This window comes from Lissotriton helveticus, chromosome 3_1 (assembly GCF_964261635.1).
Source record: "Lissotriton helveticus chromosome 3_1, aLisHel1.1, whole genome shotgun sequence".
Classification (NCBI taxonomy): Eukaryota; Metazoa; Chordata; class Amphibia; order Caudata; family Salamandridae; genus Lissotriton; species Lissotriton helveticus.
In genome coordinates, this window is record NC_136061.1 from 859111490 (window position 1) to 859133590 (window position 22101).

The window sequence follows — 22101 nt, forward strand, 5'->3', positions numbered from 1 at the left end:
AAGCTTCCCAGGACCGGTTTCTGGCATTACAGCCGTCTTCAGCCGGGCTTGCTTGACTCCAGTGGCAAAGTGAGCAAGGGACTCACGTCTGAGCATACCCTGCCAACTTAGGGCGAACAAAGAAAAACCAAAGGTGGTGATGGACGGAGAGTCTCTGACTAACCATATATTTATATACACTTTGGACAATTTCCATGATCACTATGACAGTGTAACACAGACAATCTTTTCATGCACTTTTTCTTTTCATTCCACTTACCTGGTACCACGTAGCAGACGTCACTAACAGGCAGCCCATGGACCAAGTGGGGGTGTATTGTTGTCAGGATATCCTCCTCCAGTGGGGTGAGCCGGATGCGGGGTCCAGGGCATGCAGCAGGGAGGATTCCGCTCAGTTCTATCCTGGAGTATTTCTCCTTCACCCTCTGCTTTTCTTCCTGCCACTTTTTTTTAATGTCCTGTACAGTTCGCCTCTTCTCCCCCAGGGCTGAGACAGCAGTGGCTATCTGCTGCCATAGTTCTTGCTTCTGTGCCCCACTGGTGCACTATGGTGGTAGCCCATAGAGGCGCTTGTGGTGCCTTACTATGTATTCCACAAGCATGGTGGTCTCCTCAGCTGTGAAGTTTCTTTTCCTTCTCATCTCCATGTTCTCTGGCACTGGAAGCGTTGTAGTAACAGTCTCTCTGTGGCCAAACCTGTTCCTTCACTGTGTGCTGCTTTTGAGTGTTTTGTGGTACTGGTCAATTAGTGTTAATTGGCTTCAGCTGGAGCGTGGTGGGGGATGGTAGGCAGTGGCAGCATACACCATGGCAAAATGGAGCTGTTGGCTGGGATTGGCTGCTGTGTGTCAGCTGATCCATGTTGGGGGATGGGTGGACCTTGGCCAGGTGTTTACCCTTGGCTAACATTACCAACGGCCAGTAATCGTAAATTACGGCCCGTAATCGTAAAATACGGCCCGTAATCGTAAATTGCGGCCCGTAATCGTAAATTACGGCCCGCAATCGTAAATTACGGACCGTAATCGGATTTTGCGATAATGTGCCGTCAATTCCGCCAACGTGCCGTAAAATCCGGCCCGGTGGCGGAAATTACGGCCCGGCGGCGGACGTAAAGTTAGTAGCCGTAAGTCTATTCTGTGAATCCCGAAAGTAGTAAGTTCATTCTGTGAATCCCGGAAGTAGTAAGTTCATTATGTGAATCCCGAAAGTAGTAAGTGCATTCTGTGAATACCAAATAGTAGTAAGTGCATTCTGTGAATACCAAATTGTAGTAAGTTTAGGATTTAGTCTTAAATTCATTCTGTGAATCGGGCCCTCCATATTGTTCAATGTTTGATGTGCTCTGTTTCTACTGCCAGAGGTGTACTGTGTATGCTTTCACGGCTCTTGCTATTTCTGAAAAGTAAAGGAGCTCAGAGTGCTATTTTGTTAGCAATTGGACCAGATTTGATGACTATTAGGAAACATTGTATTCAACTCACTTTCTAGGTGCTTCACTGTTGCAGTGTTTTAATCCTTATTGTAACGCGATGAATGAACGGTGCATGGTATAATTATACGATGTCTGTGGCGCCAACTGGTTCGAAGGTCTGGTAGCTGAAAAGAGCGCGTTTTCATTAATACGTGGGTTGAGATTACTTTTTCCTCGTCACTCTGCATAGGTTCACAATCCTGATTATCAATACACTTTCTTGGTTAGACGCTGCGGTGGCACAGACTCATGGCTCTGTCTCTTCTCGGCTTAGCTTCCGGAGGACTCCTGTCCCTTTCCGGTTAATAGCGTTCGTTTTAAAGCGGTCATGTGATTTTTGTATTATTGGTACGAAGGTTCCAAGCTTGCTGTTTCTTTTGGATCCTGTATACAACATTCACAAACAATACACACAGTCCGCTGAAGTCAAGGCTCCAGTGTTTCATAGACGGGTCCCTGAGTCCCACTGCCTTCAAGCTAGCTCTAGTGGTTATTCCACCTTCCCTTTAGGCGACTTTTAGGTTAAGCCCCAATAGTGGTCTGACTTACAGAGGTCCCACTCCAACTCCATATTAAAGTCACAAGTGTTCTAGCACCATAGAACAGCCAGGGGCCTGCTGCAGCTCCTCCAAGCTCAGTAAGGTCTTTGGTACTTCCCACCAGTAATGGTTTGGGTGCGACAATCCTGGCACTGGTCCACAGTCATGACTCAGGCCTGCTAGGTTCAGCACAGCAGCCTCTCTCCTGCGATGATGCTCCGGGCCACCGGGAGCAACCAAGAAGTGTGGGCTAGCACCATCTTCTCATTTCTTTAATCTAGCATCTTCCTTTATAAAGATTACAGAAGAATTTTCTATACTTGATAGCTCCCACTACTATCCACTACTGTGTGTCTCGTGTCACTTTGTGTTTACCCCTTGCACCAATGTACTGCTCTTGGATAGGCCTGATTACACCCATTTACTTGTGGTGCTTGCTTGATTCTCTGGCCCTGTCCCTTTCCTCTGGTTTGCGTCATCATCTCTTCTGGGTAGACCTATACACCAATGTACATGTGGTAACTCGGGACTCCCTCAGAGCACATCCTTACCTCTCATAAGTGGACCCAATAGACCCATGCATGTGTGGTGCCTGTTGGTTTTGTTGGGCAGTCCCCATTAAAACATGTACTACTTCTGGGTGGCCCCGGCAACCCATCTACATGCAGTGTAGGACTGATTTACTCAAATCAAACAAATTTGCACAAATCCCATGCATACGGAAAACCAGATCTGGCGGTTGAGTTGTTCTCCTACATCACTCCTAAAGAATGGAATGACCTGTAGCTGCACAGAAGAGCCTCCTCTTTACTTATTGACTGCTGCAAGTAGCTGAAAACCTGGCTTTGTGAGTAGTCCCACTAGGTCCTAGCTGTGCTTAGACTCACACCTGCTCAGCGCTAGCATACCCGTGCACTATACAAATCTGCATATAATAACGTTTAGTGGATGGCACCCTCTCATATCAAACAGGCTACAACTTACCAGCGTAGGTTCCTCCACTAAGGCGTAGGAGAGTCACCCCATTTTTTTCAGCAGTGCAAAAAAGGAAAAATAAAATGAATGATAACGCAATGTTACTATAATTTTATTTTTCCGTAATGGCTCAGTTCTAGGTACGGGTGGGGTGGGCCTGGGCAGGGGAGGAATGGTGGTCTCTCTCTAGGTGTGCAGGATGGTTTGCCTAGCCGTCTTGTGTCAGCCAGTCATGCGCACTTAACATGTTCTCCAATCAGCTGTGTTGCACAGCCTGGCTGGAGAACACGCACAGGTTCTCACTCCCTGTCAGAGCCCTGAACCACGGCCCTCAGACCAATCACAACGCTGTTGTCATGCTAGTGACAACAGTGTTGTGATTGGCCTTTAGGAGCCTGTGTGCTTCCTGGTTACGGGACTTGTCAGTAAGAGAAGGGGAGGTGAGACAAGGGAGGAGAGACGAAGTCCGTGAAGAGTTAGTTGGAATCTTTTATTTTCACCCCATCCTCCTCCCCTGCCCTGCCACCGCTGATCCGTGCCAGGCACCAATGAAACCTACACCTACTCCCTACACACAATCATATGCAAACCTTCTAACATCATCAAGTTTAAAAATGACAGTGGTAATCATGGTAAGGTAACAACAGTAAGCATATGCAAATGCAACTTCATTCCTCACACGTCGCTCTTTTTCAATTTATGATTAAGTACAAATAAAGGTGTGCCTCCTGAACCTCACGCATAACACAAACGTTCTTCCCACATAAACGTCAGCACAAAAAACGCACTCCTCCAAGCACGACAAAAGAAAAATCCACTTACTCGAAGACCCAGGCCAGAAGGCATGTTTTGTGGTCTACTTAGGGGCAGGAAAGCACTATAAAAACGTTAAAATGTACTACAATCCCGCGTTGTTATTGGTTGTGGCTGCAGTAATGAGGGGATGCTACTTGTGATACATTTTATTTGAGCGTTTTTGTATGTTATTGATCTTGGTTTTGCCTTTTTTTTTTTAGGAAGGAGCCCGCTGATTGAAAACCATCTTGTGAATGGCTGATTCACTCTTGGAGTGAGGCTAGGGCCTGTAGGTCGCCCAGTAGTAGGCTAGCGAAATGAATTCATATGTAGACTCACTTCTTCAGAGATCTGTTAGTAAGTTTTAAATCGGAAAATCAGAAATGGAAGCTCTCACTCACATTTTCATTCTTTTGACAAAGTACATCCATGGCCATTCAAGAGAGCACTCAGTAAGTTTTCCCGAAGTTCCCCCTCGGCGAGAGATGAGAAGCGCGCCTGCTTCCCGTCGCCTTGTGCTCGCGCTCCAAGCATTAGCCTTTTACAGACAGCGTTTGACCTCGAGCGCGCGGTCCCGGGTGTCAGTTTCATTTCGATGTCACGGTTTAGCGCCGACGGTGATGAGGAGCGCTATCTTCCCAAGGAGTTCGGGGTCACTGGAACTCTAGTTATTAGTTCCAACATGTTATGGAATTTCACGCTGGTAGGTGCGATCGATGAAGCCTCTGAGCCCTCGTGTGCGTCCTTATCTCTTCCTAACACACCATGTAGGCTATAGCAGAAAAAGTGCCCGGCTATTGGCACAAATGTGGACGAAAAAAGCACATTTTGCCTGTTTAATGATTAACTCCAGCATCCTGCAATATATATTATTTTGCTGCTCGCAAGACATTATTTGACAAACCATTGAGAAAATGTGATTGTGAAATTATCCAATAGTTAAAAATTCGGACTGAGCTTTACCTAAGGCTGCTAACAGCTCATTGGGTGAAGGCAACCTGAGCCAACAGTTCTTTGTTAACTGAAGGTCATTTGCTCAAATGTCAATGTGGACAACATGGTCTTGCCTTATTACAGGGGCGGAGCTTCCATTAGTGCAGCAGGTGCAGTGCGCCTGAGCCCAGAGGCCTGAGGGTGCCACTGACCCCTTATTATGACTGTATTTTATAATTCAAACATCAGCCAGGAAGCTCATTTCCTTCCTTGCACTATGGCCCATGAAACACTGGCTTTGCCAATGCATTATTATGATAAAATGCATAAAATAAATGACTTTTCGAAGTGCTAAGAAGTGGTTCAGATTGTACTGCTGCACTATATGTCTAGAAAATATATATATATATTAATGTTGGTGTTCCCAAGAGAATTACATTTTAAAAGGTATCACTTGTGAATTTCTCCCAAGTTTACATGTGCAGCTAGAAGAGTGTTTCTGGTGGGTCACTGTCGTTAATGCCCCCAGATAAATGCTGCAAGCTAAAAATACAATAGCATCCTTCCAACCATTGGATCATTGATGTAGCACAACCTTCACCCTCATCCGAAGGGCTCTTGCTGCTCGAGGGTGTTGTTGAGGTAGTATAAGAGCAGCACTGTCAAAGAATCGCTTATGAAAGAAGCCTTTTCTTAAGAATTTGTAAAAGACATGTAGCATAGACTTGCTTTTTTGTTGTGAGGGGATGGAGCTCCACATTTTGGTGACTTGAACCAAAAATGTTAAAAACATCAGAGAATTTAATCAAAGAATGAGTTAGAATGAAAGATGTTAACAGCTGTGTGTTGGGAAAGATACACTATCTAGTGAATGAAGCAGGCAGCTTTGAACAGAACTAATTTGCACACCTAGAGCCTTATTACACAAAGTGCCTCTGGGGCACTTTGATATTACAGAAGAGGCCACTGACGCTTGTGTGGCCCCTTTGTAATTCGGATAGCACTGGTACACATGTAGCAACAGTGCTATCGAGAGAGCTTGTGCCCTCATTAGCACGTGGATGTGGCTCATGCAAATGAGGTAACCAGATTGCTTCTGCACCAATGCCATATTACCGATGTGGACGCGGAGACAAACATGCCCGTAGGAAGCACACTGAAAGTCTGCCACAAAAAGGTGGTGCACAGTCAGTGCGCGCCCTGAGGGCAGCTCTCACAAGGAATACAAGGGGTTCCCATGGACCCCCAGAGACCCCCTTGCTGGCTGATGCAGTCACTCACTCCACTCACCTGCAAGGGTATCTCTAATCCTTTTTTGAAAGGGTTGCCGCCTGCATGGAAAAACACAGAGCAGGTTTTAAATAGCTGCTCCATGTTTCTCTTGAATGCGCTGCACTGGGGGCAGCCCAAGTTTGTGGATTCATAATAGGGCGCACTTTCCCTATTTGCACCCGGCGCGCCTGCAGGTGCGCTGTGGTGTAAACAGGGAAAGTGTGCCCTTTTAGTGATATTGGCTCTGGGGCCGTATTATGATACGGGCATACTTTTCCTGTTTCTGCCACAATGCACCTTCAAACAGGCACACAAACAGGGAAAGTACACCCTATTATGTTGAATGTACTCCCCTCAGGACAGCTGCAAACTCATACTGCTCTAGGGGCAGTGTATTCAGAGTTAAATATGGAGCAGCTTCTTCAAAGTCACTCAGTGTCTAATTGTGCAGCGGGCAACCCGCCTGCACTTTAACAAGGGATTAGAGATCTCCTTGCATACGGGTTCAGTGAGTGACTGCACCCCGCTGCTTTAAATGGAAAATAAAAGTGCAGGTACTCATCAGATTAAGCTGGGGATGTGGCAGAGGGGAGGGGCTAGAGACAGGGCTAAGGGCGGGGGCTAATGAAACACATTTAAAGGGCTCAAGATTTTTTTGTGTGCGAATGATGAAAAATTGCTTCAATCTGTAATGTTTTTTTGATGCCCTTGCATGTATTAAGTTGTACTAGTTGACAGTCTGTTGGAAGGAAACTATCAGGATTCCCTTTTTAGGTCGAGCATTCAAGACCTCTTGTATATTCTTTAGTATATACTTTAGTATATATACTTTAATATATATACTATAGTATATACTTAAATGTGTATGTACTTTGTGGGCTCTAGAGATCAGCCCTAGGACTAGTCTGATTCCGCGTAGGGACTTTTTTTTCTGTCCAACTGCCTCTATTTAACTGTCTTGATAGAAAAGGACCAGCAAAGGTGAGTAAAATACCAGAATTGCTTTCTGCTGAGGGACTTTCTTTTTTTAATTTTTCTGGAAACTGCCTCTATTTACCTTTCTTGATAGAAAACGACCAGCAGAGGTCAGTAAAATACCAGAATCACTTTAGCATTTTCTAGAATCCAGTCCATATAAATTGTCTTCCATGAGCACCCGTAGACACTAATATTTTTTTCAAATCCTGTATTTTCAGATATATGACCACTGAAGGCCCTGCTTTTATATTAAAAACAGAGCTTTGGACTATACCATTTCCCACTGAAAGGCAATTTTTCTCTCCATGTGTTCCCATACCTGGTATGTCACACAGTTTGGTGCTTACTTTCCCTTCATGTTAAAGAACAGGAGCTGTTTCAGAACCCAGGCTAATGTGCTGCATAGCTAAATACATTTAAGGTCCCAAAGGCAGGAGAAATTGCATTGCAAATGCTTGTGTCAGAGGCACATGTATATTAAATGTTTAAAAATGAGGCAGTGTCTGTGAGGCCTGCACAAATACCATGACTACATTTGTCCTTCACTGGGGACCAAACACCCCATTGTCGCGCTTGACTCTCAGAGGGTAGTGTTGCAGAGCAGTCTAAGGCTTACTCAAGGGAGGTGGTGTGGGCTAGTAATCACCATTTACCAGTAAGCAGAAATAACACTCAATAATTGATTGTCCAGTCTGTACTTTGCTTTATAAAAGGAAGAGTACATTTATTGAACAGACACACTACTCAATACTATGCAACAATTTACAAATATACCTAAGCTGTTGGAATTACTTTGTGACTTTGCATAACATTCCCATTTCTTTCCACGGGGGGGAGGGGGTCTAGTACCACCAATCCCATGTATGCACATTATCTTGCCCCCTAAAGAAGTGGGTTGAACATAACATGGAGTGAGGGCCTTGCCCACTGGCACCATCCAAGTGCGACCCACTCCATTATCCCAACAAGCATTTAGAACGGGCACACCTACCCTGGTGACACATACTCTGACTGTGGATCTCTTACTGACCTTACAGTATACACCTCTACATCTTAGGGGCTAACAGTTTGGGTTGTCCTTCACCTAAGGCAGCAGCAAGAATACATGTTTGCGTATCACTTAAAATGACTACTTATCATCGTTGAAAATCCCTCTAACGCATTGCAATAAAAGCCCCTAATAGGCAACACAGTTATAATCACAGGATTAAGCATATACAGCCAGACACCCTAGCAGGAATGTCCAGCAACATAACCCCACTTTGCTTATGACTTCACATTACACATGTGACTTTCAGTCTTTCAATAAAAATAACATTGGGAAATGCACTTCTTGTAAAATTGCACCTCTTCACCTCCAGGAGATGCTCTTCTTCACACATCCCCAGCTCAGCACCCCATGCCTTGGTACAGTACCTGCCACACCCCTAGCTGTAGAACAAAAGTTCCAGCCCCAGAATGCTGTTAATCACTGGCTGAGCCATTAAGAGGGTTGTTTCTTTTAAGTCCCCCAGAGACTTAGGGATAGACTTCTCCTCTTCGTGCTGGCGGAGACTGCGTTGCTCCTACAGCTCCCCCTGCACCATTGTAGGCACTTAATGGTGACCCCGTTTTCCTGGGGCCACCCTGTTTTCCTGGGGCCACCCCAAGTAGAGCACCATCCGCTTTCCTTGCAGGCCGGTCCGGGCCGGCAAGGCATTATGGGCTGGTTCTTGTCCTGCCTGTGCATATTAGAGGAGCAGCTCTACCGCTGCTCCAGGGCGAGCTGCTTTGCCCGGCTGGTGGCTTCACGTCGCCTCCAGACCTAATTGGGTGCCCGTAATCACCCGGGCCCCTGTCCTCAGGTAGTTGGGGGCCTGGTCCCACCTGAACCCCTTGTCGCCAGGTGAGTCTATTACAGCATATGGAGCCCAGTCCCGGCTGCTCCAGCCTCTTCTCGGGGGCCCAGTCCCACCCAGGCACCCCGCATCATAGGTGATTTGGAGGGCAGCTTGAGGAGCCCACCCCCAGCTGCCCTCGCCGGCTCCGCGACTGGCCAGCACCCTCGCATGCTGCCATGGGAGCCGGCACCTGTCTTCTGGTCTGCCTGCTCTTGCGGGCAGACACGGAGACCCCTACTGGTCCGGATGGACCTCAGGGGAGTCAACGGCACTCCCCTGCCTTCCCGCAGCCACGGGGGAGTGTGGCGGCATTCCCCCATCTTCCTCGTTCACTTCGGGGGCCCAGATATAGGGTCCCATGTCTCTGGTCAATCCTTAGTCGAACTCCCCGACTTCTGCTCTCTTCAGGGCCCGGAGTTGGGGGTCCCAGGCCCCTTTCATTTTTCCCAGGGGGGCATGATGGCGCTCGCCTGTCTCTTTCTCTTCGGGGGCCAGAGTGGGCACCTGGCACCTCACTTGGCCAGTTTCATTGGGAGCCCAACTGCGCTCCCCGAATTTGCTTCTTCGCGGAGGGTGACCACACTTCCTGACTTTGGCAGGTCCCGGAGTTGGTGGTCCCGGCGCCTCTCACCCTTTCCAGAGGGGCCAGACGGTGCTCCCCTTCCTCTAGATTCACCAGGGGCTGGGTGGGCTCCAGGCACCCCTTTCTGGGCATCTTCACGGGGAGCGCGATGGCGCTCCCCGACTTTGCTTCTGGTGGGGGCAGCCCCTGGGACCTGACCCATCCCGGGGACCAATTTAAGATGGCTGGCAAAGCCCCACGCGCTTCGTCGTCGGTCAGGCCAGAGGTCAAAGGTCGCCTACCTTCTGGGGGGCATAGATCAGCCCCCAGGGGACTGATCTGCACCATTCTGGCCTCTTCTTGCTCCTGGTGGTGCAACCCAGACACTGGGAGCACTTTCCTTCATCCTCCGGGTCTCAAGGAGGGTGAACTCAGCAGGGATCTGTCTTCACGGGCTCCCTGCACCAGCCTTTTGCCTGGCTTGCCTCCTGGGCCTCTCTTCTCCTTGCGCAGAGGCACAGACTTCTGCGCACTGGTCCTGGACCCCCCTTTTGGAGCAATTCAGGTCCTGGGATGGTCAGGGGATTTTTTCTTCCAACTGCCCATGGCGCCAGGCTCCAGCACCAGTCTTCCTCAGCAGACCACACCCCAGAGAGAGCTCCTCTTCCTGTGCAAGACATTTTAAAAGAATTTGGAGGGGCTGGCAGGGGGCTCCACTGACCTATCCTGCAGCAACACATTACCTCTCTGCCCCTGCCCCTGCTCCCTCCTTCCTTCCCAGGCCTCTGGGATAGTGTCATCCAGGGGTCTCATGCCACATGGACTCTGAAAAGCTCCCTTACTTTCTGGCTGCCTTCCCTCCAGAACAGCTTGGTGCATGGTACCAGGTGACAGCTGCTGATGGATAACCTGCAGCTCGTCCCACCTTCTCTCCCTTTTGGAGAGGAGACCCTTGCCCTTGGAATGCTTGCCACGAAGGGCCAGGTCTCTGATGCTACAGCTTGGGGAGGAAGGTCATTAATCCAGCCTGGCAGGGTCACACCCAGACAGGCTCTGGCTATGAGTTGAGTCAGAGGAATATGACATTTCTGGATGACCCAATACCAGTACAGATATGGCTGTGAAGCCAGCAGAATTCTTATTTTCAAACACGTTTCGATGTACGTTGGTGCATGTCTGGAATTTGTAGGCCCTAGGGAAGTGAAACTGTCCCAGGGGATCACCATCCTCATAGGAAAATAAAGGAGTGGTCCTTCAGTGAAAACAGTAAAGCACACTGACTTTCCCTTACATCTTTCTTCCCATTGTATAAAGCCTATTCCATGTCACCATCCAGCTCTGCATACTTCCTGCCACACCATTCAATCTGTACATGCTCCTGGGCTGCGCATGCCAGGTATCTCCCCCACGCAGCCCCTACATGTGTGTACATCCATGTACACATGTGTCTGCATGAAACCAGCGCAGTGCCCCATACTCCGGCTGCAGCGCAGCGTCCTACTCTCTCCAGGGGGACACCGGTAAAATCCACATATAGTCTCTTTCATCATGAGCACACTGTGGGTGAGTCCCAATTTATGAGGCTCTCCCACAGGAAAAGTTCAACAAATAGGTGTTCAAAAAGCAAAAAATCTGGGCGGCTCAGATGGTCAGAACCACCATCTAATATTAAATAAAAAATTAAAATGTACAGAGACTTGTTTTACTAAAAGATGGATGATGTTCCTATAAAATGGCATGGCATTAACAAGGGCATTCCGGATTGCTTGCAGATGTGAGGTTATTCATGAGAGCCATTAGAGTTATGATACAGAATATGACCAAATTAAGTGGCAGGGTTTGCATCAAGAAAAGATAGTTATGCATAAAAAAAGACAATTACGCATCATGTAAAAACAACTACTGTGTAATGCTGCACAATTTGTGGCAGTATCACTCCAATATTGAATGATTTTTAAATTGCAACTCATGGTTATTTTGCTGCAAATTTGGGACTTAGAATAATACTGACTTTGCACTGTCTTGTAATGCTGTGTTTACTGACCCCAATCTTACTATTTACATTTCTGTAATAAATCCTTTAAACATATTCTGCTGATCTAGAACTTAATTATTGATTGGGATTTTACTGGGTCTATTGCATTTTTGATGTGTGTGGAGGTGCCTTTACCTCGGGGACACATTGCCTCATGAAATTGAGGTTTAACACTGTTTCCGAATCAACCATTCTGTAGCCACGTTATTGAGGTACTTTGGGGTGTTCACATTTGGGTATTTCCCATGCCCACACCTTAAAAAGGTACTTAGGTAAGATGACTGGCACATAGAAGTTTCAGACTCAGAGAAGTGTAAGTAGAGGAGGCATTTTATTTGGAGAAGAGTATCTGAGGGTAGTAAAATGATTGAAGATTATATGTGGCAGGAGTGGATGCTATAGGACTGAGGTTGAAGTTGTCTGTATGGGGTGCCAAATATCTGACAGGTGTGGCAGAGAACCTGAAAGTGGAGTATACCCTTTGATGAAGGACAAGAGAGTGAAGGGCATAAGGTACCTGAAAGTGAGAATGTAATGGATAAATACTAAGGGAAAGGGAGGAGAGTATTAGGAGATGGACCTGATAAAGACAGCAAGAGTAAGGATAGAGTAGAGAGTACCTCTGATTTTCTCATTGTTCTATATACCCTGATACTCTTCTGTAAGCTCTGGCACCCTGCTCTGTGCATGCTAGGTAACCTACCCATCTGCCTGTGAGTGACCCTTTCTCATTACTTTGTTTGTTCCTAAACCCTCTGCAGTCCTTGACTCTGTACACTCCAGTGGTCTTGGATCTATTCTGCTTGCACCCTCCAGTGCCACTGTCCGTGTGTTCTCTTGTACCCTTTTGTACCCTCTGAAATCTCTCCTCTGAACCCTCACTGCACTGCATCTCTGCCCTCTGCTTCCTGCTTCTCGCCCTCAGTGCACTACATCGCTGCCCTCTGACATCTGTGCTCCTGCACCCTCAGCGCACTGCATCTCTACCCTCTGGTAAATCTGCCTCTATACCCCAGTGTCAAATTGAATGCAACTAGTAAAAAAGGATATGATTTGTTTATGTGAGTGTTCATGTGATTTTTTTTATTGTGAGTGTCTTTAAGCTTTAAAGCTGGTTTTAAGGGAGCAATGGAACAAATAGTGACGAAAACAGTTGGTAGTAGGAGCAGACAGTGCAGCATTAGGCTTAAGAGCTGTGCCGCTGAACCCCAAAAAAGCCAGTTACAAATGAGTAATTGCAGTAGTAATGCCACAAGCTCAAACAATACCCAATAGGAATAGGAAGGCAACGTTATGGATTAATAGCCAGCAAACAGAGTATGCCTGAAGTATGAGAAAAGAGAAGATCCAGCACAACTCCACTACAACAGGCAATTAATTACAAGAAAAAAGACTAAATCCTAAAATGCAACTCTGACCCACATTGGGTGAAAGGAAGCATCAGCTTTCATACTAGTGATCCTTGGAGAAGCAAGGTATCTGGGGTCTCACAACAGAGCAATCATATTTCACACTTGCATTCACTTTCAGATACTGTGACACCCAGCAAAACCTGGTCCAAAATTCTGAGGGGCTAGTGAAGGGATGGAGGCACAGATAACTATGTTCATATGAGCACGGTGTGACTGTAGATGATGGTGGTCAGCAGGCCTGCTGTAGCCACTGTTTCTGTATAGGAGGCACCCTGTACCCACTTGTTTGTGATGTTAAAAGCTTGAATTAGGCCTGTTCCTTCTCCACAAGCTCAAGGCTTGGCTTCCTTCCTTGGTTGCTGTGGGTTCAATGGTGCACCCACTCCCACTCATAATGTGTGGCTCACTTTTTTCATGAATACCAGATACAGCCAGCTGTTGAGTCAACTGGTGATGACCAGGCTGGTGCACACCATTGTGCGGTAGAACCACCATATTTCTAAGCTGCTGTTGTGAAAATTGCAACACTTGCCCCTGTCATAACCACTAGGCCACCACCACCACAATTAGAGAGGGACAGACATTTGGCACTTCTCATTCATATATCTGTACTGATCACAGCCTCACACTCCTGGATGCCTCTACAGCATTGCAGCAGGAATGACATGCCTGCGATTCCCCGGCTAACCAAGCTCATTCCTTCTTTTGACTTCTCTGCCCGCTTCCTTCTTCCTTTAGTGGTGTGGGTGGATCTTAGGCTCCCTGCCTGAGCAGTCTAGTCCACTGGCTACATCTGAAATGACGGCTACATTCTTGGGACACTATTTACAGTAGTCTGTGTAGCACTTTGCCAATTCATTAGTTTTACATGGATGGAAATCTAGGGTTCATATTAGGCTTTTATCACAATCCATTAGTGTCACTGTGTGGTTGGAGAACTCCCAAGCTGGAGTGTTGGGTGTGCATCCAGAAGAAAGCAACCAAGGAAGGAGGAACCATGCTTAAAATAGATGGTTTTACTTTATTTAGCTGAGAACTGCTGTTATTGTCCCCGGAAAATTACTTAGATTTGTATCAATTTGCTTTAAAAGGAGTTGTAGGGTTGGCTGTTTGTGTCCCTCCCCCAATGCAGACAGTCTTTGACATGCAGAATCAAAACTAAATTTCCCTGCTTGTGATTATTGTCGGATGTCAGTAACATTCACCGTTTGGGGTTCTAGTCATTTCTGCATCTGTGGGAGGTAACTTGATATGGAATGGTCCTAATATGGTAAAAGCTCTGCCTTCAGAAATCCTTCCTTCCAATGTCAAGTTTCAGTCGATGCCCTGGTCCACCTGAAAAGAGGCAACATTCTGCTCAGCAGCATCCTTGACAATATTCAGACAGCCATGAAAGCACCTTAACCACTGTAACACAGGCTTATAGAAGTTGGTCAAATCCACCCACACTGAAGGAAGAAACTATACTGGCTCCCCACCAAGGCTAAAGTCATCTTCATGACCATCTCTATCACATACGTAGTCATCAGAAACAGAACACTTACATGCCAGGCCAAGAAAAAATCCACTTCAGGTGGACAGTCCCACTTTCTCTACCTTAGTGCCAAGAGAACTTATGGTGAATGTGCACTCTAAATATTCCCCCGATAACATAACATAACATAACATAACATAACATAACATAACAGAACATGGGACCAGGGATGGAGAACAGCAAACAGGGAAAACAGAAGGAAAGCATTCTTAATGTCCACATCCGTAATCTGGAACAACATAAACAAAGTTTGCTTCAACCCTCATGCAAATCAGAAAGAAAGTGAAAATGCATTTCTAAAAAGATCACTATCTCCCTTCTTAAGAGAATTGTACTTGGCACAAGAATCATATTGAAACATAATCCAGGGAACTTGCACACAGTGCAGCATTTCGATTTCCACAGACCAGATACACAGCTTCTCTCTGGACTGCATGGAAGTAGCTGCAGTGACAGTAAACACAATTAGTAAGTAGCACTTTTTAATTGAAAACACTTCATCAAGCAAAGTAAGGGAGGCAGCCAGCCACCTGCATCGAGTGAAAGCCTGGAAGGTAGGGCACTTTGGTGAATCGCTGCAGCCACTCCTGCAGTGCACACGGACACATTCATTTTTTATGCACGAGGAGATTGTCTGCGGCGCGCAGGGCACTCACCCACTGAGTGGCAGAAGGGTTCCTTGTCACCGGGTACTCAATTAGACAGGCACTGGTGTGAAACCTGCTTCTTGCTCGTTTTTGGAATTTTATTTCTGGTTCCCTTCCTGCTGTGCTTTTAACAAAGAAAGGGAAAACCACAGCAAATTGTGCTTTTTAAAGAGCCTCCCTTCCTTCCCGTCGCACAAACTGGCGGGTGACGTCACACGTTGCTCTGCCGTGGCGCGTCACTGCCCTCTCTGTGAAATTACCATCATGTGAGCATGCACCGCAGTGTAGAAATGCAATTCATTCTCACATGACTATTTTTGACCTAAAATGCCGCCCTGATACAGTGAGTACCGGTACTCTCCTTGGTAACAAACAAGTGCCGGTACTCTTGGGAGGAAAAAAAAAACACCGGCCTATTTAAAGCACTGCTGCACCTGCCTGTGGGGGATGTCTGGGGTGTCCATGGGAGCCCCTTTCATCCCTCAAGAGGGCTGCCCTCACGTGGGGCACTTTCAGTGCTCCACCTTTTTGTGGCGCACTTTCAGTGTGCCTCCTGACAGCTTATTTGCTTTTGTGTCCCGCCCATAATACGACATTGGCGCAGAGGCAAAGAGATTCCCTAATTTGTATGGGCCACACCCCCATGCAAATGAGGGGACACCCTCTTCAGATAGTGCTGGCACTACATGTGTATTACAGAAGGGGCTGCACAAGCATCTGGGTCCCCTTATGTAATACTAAAGTGCCTGGGGGTGCACCAAGCAGGCGCACATGCATGCTGCACCCTCTGGGCCTCTTACTGTAATACGGCCAATGGAGTCAATGTAGATCTTTAAGTTTGCCAGAGACTGAAGGAAACTGCCTCATATAAGAAATTACCCTAGCTGTTACAATCACTCAGGCGCTCATCACCAGCAAGCTAGACTACAGAAATGCACTTTATGTCAGAAACTCTGCTTAGCTCACCAAGTGGCTCCAGACCAATCAGAATGAGGCAGCTGGACTCACACTCAACCTCCCTCCACGCACACACATTTCCACTCACCTTAAAGACCTCCACTGCCTCCACATACACAAGTGTGCACACATATTCAAACCACTGCACAGTATAGACCCACCTACCTGAACAGCTACAACAGCTTCCACACCATCAACAGACACTTTCACTCAGCCAACCTCCTGATTGCCACTGTCCCCTGTATGCAAAGAGTCAGAGTCTGCAGCCAAGTCTTCTGTTACCTGGCTCCTAAAGCCTGGCACAAACTATCCCTTCACACGAGGGCCTCCAGCTCAGTCTTTAAATTCAGGAAGAAACCGAAAACATGGCTCTTCACATAGGCTGCAGACAGGGCAACCTCCCTACTTGTAGGCAGTGCCAGGATACCCTCCTGGGTGAGATGTACACTTTAAAAGTACAAAAACATAACATAACTTAGCATAACATAGCTGTTGGACTAGGCTGTGTTTGAGGAGCCTTCTGCAACTCTTGGCCTTAACCCTTCTGTTTTCAAAAACGTTTTTCCTTAGCCTTTAGGACTCTGCGTACTTTACCGCTGCTAATCAGTGCTAAAGTGCTTGTGCACTGTCCTTTAAGCATGGTAAAATTGGCTTACACCCTATTGGCCCCTTTAATTTCCTTATAAGGCCTGTAAATGAAATGCTACAAATGGGTCTGCAGCAGTATTGTGCCACCCAGTTAAGTAGCCCTTTAAAACATGTCTCACGTCTTCTATTGCAGCCTGTGTGTGCAGTTTGAAACTGTCATTATGACCTGGCAAAATAAATCTTTTACTGAATAATGTAAGTGCTGCACACCTAAATAACAGAAACAGCAATAGAAATGTATTGAAAAAAAGGTTCTCGAGTTTTACTACTCAATGTGTGCTACAAGGTATCCAGGGGCTGCCTTTCCCCTATGGTACTTAGGTATGTGAAAAGACGAGCTGGATGGCTTGTAATAACGGTGTGCACTACAGGCAAAAAAAAATATTCAATCTTTATTCGTGTGCTAGTTATGATTTTGGTATTTCTTCAACAGGTCTTTGTCCAGCGTCTCTACTAGTTGTCCAGGTACGGTTCTGACTAGTTAATGCTATGGGGGCACTTTCAGCTTCACCCGCAGTCCTGTTCCCACACTTATTAAAAAATATTTGGGCAGATTTTGACATCAGCGTGGATATTTACATTAAACAGCTGCTGTTTCTCTGCTTGGCAGTAAGTGTTAGTCTACTCCACATGCTGCTATGTTGCGAGCATGTGAATTTGTTTGTGTTATTCTATCACTGGTTCTTTTGGGTCTTTGGTACTATTACATTTGTTGCACAGTGGACTCTGGTTTCTTTTTCTATTTAATTTATTATTAGCCTGTGTGGCTCTGCAGCATGTCACAGCACTTTCTTTCAGTTCATTACCCGTGAATTATAGTGTTTGGCAGTTCCGTTACAGGCAGCAGCAGTGGGTGTTGGTCTATAAGGTGTCAGGCTTGTTGGTGGCTCTACAGCATGATTTCTAAGATGCGGTAGCAATCATATACTATTTTTGTTTATATTACAGTGGACCCTGAAGAAGGAACGTAGGTGTCCTGAAATGCATAGGACATTGTGTCACCAAGTGGAATTGTTATGAAGATTATTCATCATAGACTTTGTATATAAATGATTATGTATTTATCATATGTGAAGTTGTAACACAATGGAGTGTGACCACTCAATTTGTTAACATGAAGTTGTTGTGAAAATCAATGAATATTTTTGTGGTTATACTTTTCCTGACTACAGTCTTGTATTCTTACTGTGATATTGTGTTATTTTTCAATTTAAAACCGTATAAAGATTGAATATATTTTTTTTCCAGTAGTGCACACATTATTACAAAATAAACCCTTTGCCAGCTCTAAACCTTCCTTTTTAGTATATATAAGACCCCCAAGTGTAGGCCCTAGAAGGCAATAGTGCGGGTGGGTTGTAGTAAAATAGGTGGACATACACTATTAAGTTTTACATGTCCTGGTGGCGAAAAACTCACAAATGTGTTTTTTTAATATTGCAAGTCTTCCTCTTGCTTTCTATAACATTGGCATTCCTTAACAGATTTTTATAATTTATTACATTTGGTTGGGAGCAGGTAAGTGTGTCATGTTTGGTGTCTGAGAAATTGTAATTTAAAACCCTCTTTAATGCTAAAGTCAGATTTTGAGTCACAGTTCTGAAAATGCCACAGTTGGCATTTTCTGCCCTAACAATTTGGTGCATTTGGAGTCTTCCTAGGTCACATGACTGGATGTAGCTAGTAGTTGACCTCTGTGTATTAGCATCACAATGGAGGGTCTGGGTGTTGGCAGGATGGGCCACCCTGGCGTGATGGGAGGGTAGAGCTGTCATCTACCACATTTGCACTTCAAAGGCATTGGCCAGGCTCACACACAAAGGACTTCACACTAGCCTGTTGTGCCCCCCGACAGACTGGGACCCGGGTAGGAAGGCAAGAAATTCCAGACACTTAAGGAGAAAACTCCAGATACTTCTCCCACTTTAAAGTGGGCACAGGTATAAAAGGGGCACTCAGACCTTCTCTTCATAAATCGGGATTGTTAGAATAGTGTGTATATATGTACCAGAGCACAGGATCCTGATCACAAAGTAACATGAATGCTATATAAAATTGTGGTTTTAAATACAATGAAATGTTTTAATTAAAATAAAATTTGAGTATTCGATATTGAACATTTGTGTTGTGTAACATTGAAAGGATTGTGCTATAATGTGATTTCGCAACTGATTGTGTTCTATGGTGTAGGCCCTTTGGTCACCAACTAAAAGCATAATAGCACAGAAAGAAATTTTTTGTTTTATACTATCATTTGAGTTTGTCCTTGAACAAAACGAGAAATCCTGAGGTTTGGGGCTCTTTAAAACCAGGAATGGGCACTTCATGCCAAGATCTTGCGGCTCGTAGTGACTGCCAATGCAAAGCTCCAGCAATGACCGTCAGCAACACCCAACAGAACCTTCGTGCTGCAGCGATTCTCCGCGACACCCGGCCTGCTCTTCGTGCTACAGTGATGACTATCCATGACGTCCTCTCTGCTCCTTGTGGCCTCCCTCACAAAAACAGGACTCTTCGTGCTGGACTTTAGATGGTAACTTTTTCATTGGGACTAACCTGATCCCTGTGTTTAGCCCTTCATCATGATCTGCCTGAACGTATGACTTTCACCCGCTCTCACATGACCAGATAACTATGAGTGGCACTTTGTGCTTTTAGGTACTATATTTACTTTACATATTTGAAATTGCATATCTTGGATTCTACTGAGTGAATATTTGTAATTTTGGTGTCAACGAATTTATTAAAGTTTACTCTATTTTGCCATATTGGTGTGGAAGTTTACTTCAGTTGTGTTTTCAATTTGCTGCTGTTTGTGTAAGGCATACTTTACACATTGTGTCTAAGTTAAGCCTGACTACTTTTGTGCCAAGCTACCATTGGGTTAATTACAGGTCAATTTAGGGACTTCTTGTAGTTCACCCTGGCATGTATTGTGGTTGTTGCTTCAGTAAAGGTTCACCTCCCCCAACCAACAATCCAATTTCTTACAATAACAATACAATTTCAACACATTTAATTTCAAGCGGGTTTCATTCATCCATTCTGGTAAAGTGAAATCCCTTTTGCCTGACTGTCTCCAACAGAAAACTAAAGAAGTTGGGATTGCTGCTTAATAAAGAGAAAGGCAATAACAATAACAATCTCTTTTTACAAAGCACTGCACGTTTTATACTTCTAAGTACTAAAAACAACAGCTGCTTAAATTGACTTAATTGGCCTTGCTGGGATTCAGATTGATGATATGCAACTCACAGTATATGATAACAAAGAGTGTTTAACTAACTGAGCCATCTTTCTGAATATTCCCGCTGGCAGTTCACCAAACCAAATCCACATGAGATAACACACACTTGCCCTATTACCATCTCTCTCCTCAGTGACAAAGGTAGCACAGCAAGCAGGCCAATACATTTCAATGGAGTGTTTGGTTTGAAGCGCCCTGTAAACATTATTTGAAAATTTTTCAATATATATTTTGAAGCACATTTTTCCTATGTATTATTCAAAATTATGCACTAAATATCAATTCAGAAATATCATCTGACCATAATATCATGGCCAAAAATCGTGAATACAAAAATATCGTGGAACATAATATATTAGAGGTAAGTATATTGTTTTTACTGTTTAATATTGAAGTTGAAAATATTGATTATTTTAACATGGTTTTTAATATGGTGTTTTATGCATCGTGCTATGCATTTATTTGAGAGGTTGTTGTCTTTACTGAGGTATTAGGTAGGTAGTGTTTTTTATCTATCAAATATAGTTAATTGGTCAATTTGTTCAATATATTATACTTTGAAATTGCTAATATTTGGTAAATGTTTACAAAAGATTAATTTTGGGTGAATAGTTGTTTTTGTGGATTGGGCGCATAATGTTTTTATGTATACATTAAGAGTAAATTAGTGAATATAATATTTTTAATTCATTCCTTGCTACTTAATTATTTGTTGTTTATTTGTTTAATTGTGTAATATTTATTACATTTTAAATTAGATTTATGTGGTTTCTTGAGGGAGTGGGTCAGAAGTCCATTAAGTAAAATATTTATAAATTAAGATTTATTGATTACTCTATTAAATATGTAATGTTTTAATTGGCAAATATTTTGTTGTGTTTTTTATTTAATGTTTAGACTTAAACATTTCAATGTAGAATTGTGTGTAATTTGTAAAAGGTATTTTTATTATTTTGGCAAAGGGTTGTGGGGTATAGAGTGTATTTAGTTGAGTTTGTTACGGTTGTGGAATATATTGTCTGGTTGGATTTGTTGCTAAAAGAATTTGAATTTAGGTCAAAATTTACATATGTTATCTTTGAATGCAATGATTCTGTGTGTAGCGGAATATTTTTAGTTTTGTTTATTTTTGGGTGTGTATGAGATGTAGTTGTAGTTTAATTTTCATCATGTTTATTAAATTATAGTTGTTTATTATTAATTTTATTTTTATAAACGGTTTAAGAAATTGTAATGTTTGTAAGAATTCAATTTTTTCTAGTTTTTTTAGCTATATTAAATGGATAATTATATTATTTGGGTTAGGTGAATGCCACCTCACACCCCAAATGTATTCACTTTACTCAATTCTTTTTAAACTGCAGTTGGAATTCTTGATCTGCTCCTCCCACATAATCATATTCAATTTCTTCAACATTTGCAGGACTGGAATTGGAACAGTAAATTTTGACCTCTCCCCATTTATTTACTTTCCACAATATTTGTTGAAATGGAGTTAGAATAATAAATCTAACCCTCTGCAAATGCATGCACATTTCATAGCATTTGTAAGACTAGAGTTAAAATAGTACATCTGAACCATGTGAATGTTTACACTGTGTCCAATGTTTTTAGGCATGATTTACTATTGTAAATTTTAAACCACCCCAATGTTTGCACTTTTCCCAGCTTATGTTAGATTGGACTTCAAATCAAATCAAATCAAAATGAGCTTTATTCGATTTTAGGCAAGTTTAATAGGGGTACAATCCATCTACGTCGTTCGTTTACATAGAATTTACAGAATAAAATTGCTTGGATGGTTGTTTGTAAAGAGATGTTATTACAAGGACACGGGCATAATTCCCTTGACCAATTATTCATAACCAGATAACTGATAACTGATCAAATGGTGAAAGGTCCCAAATCTGATACATGTTAACAGGTACCTGTCATACCCCCCTAAACAACATTATAGGTACGGTTGGATGTTATACTTTCTGGAAATTAATTGCTGTTGGAACACCGTGGGCTTATTTATTTCCAGAACCAAACTATTCTCTTCCAGGAAAGTCATACAAACATTTTTAAATTCCTTCCGGTGTATAGAATTCAATGCTTCAAGCAGGAAAAAATATTCTGGATGCACAATGTCATGCATGACGTTTTTTACATATTTTAACCAAATAATCTTGCTGGCATGATCTAGCTTCATTGCATCGGTTAGGATTTCC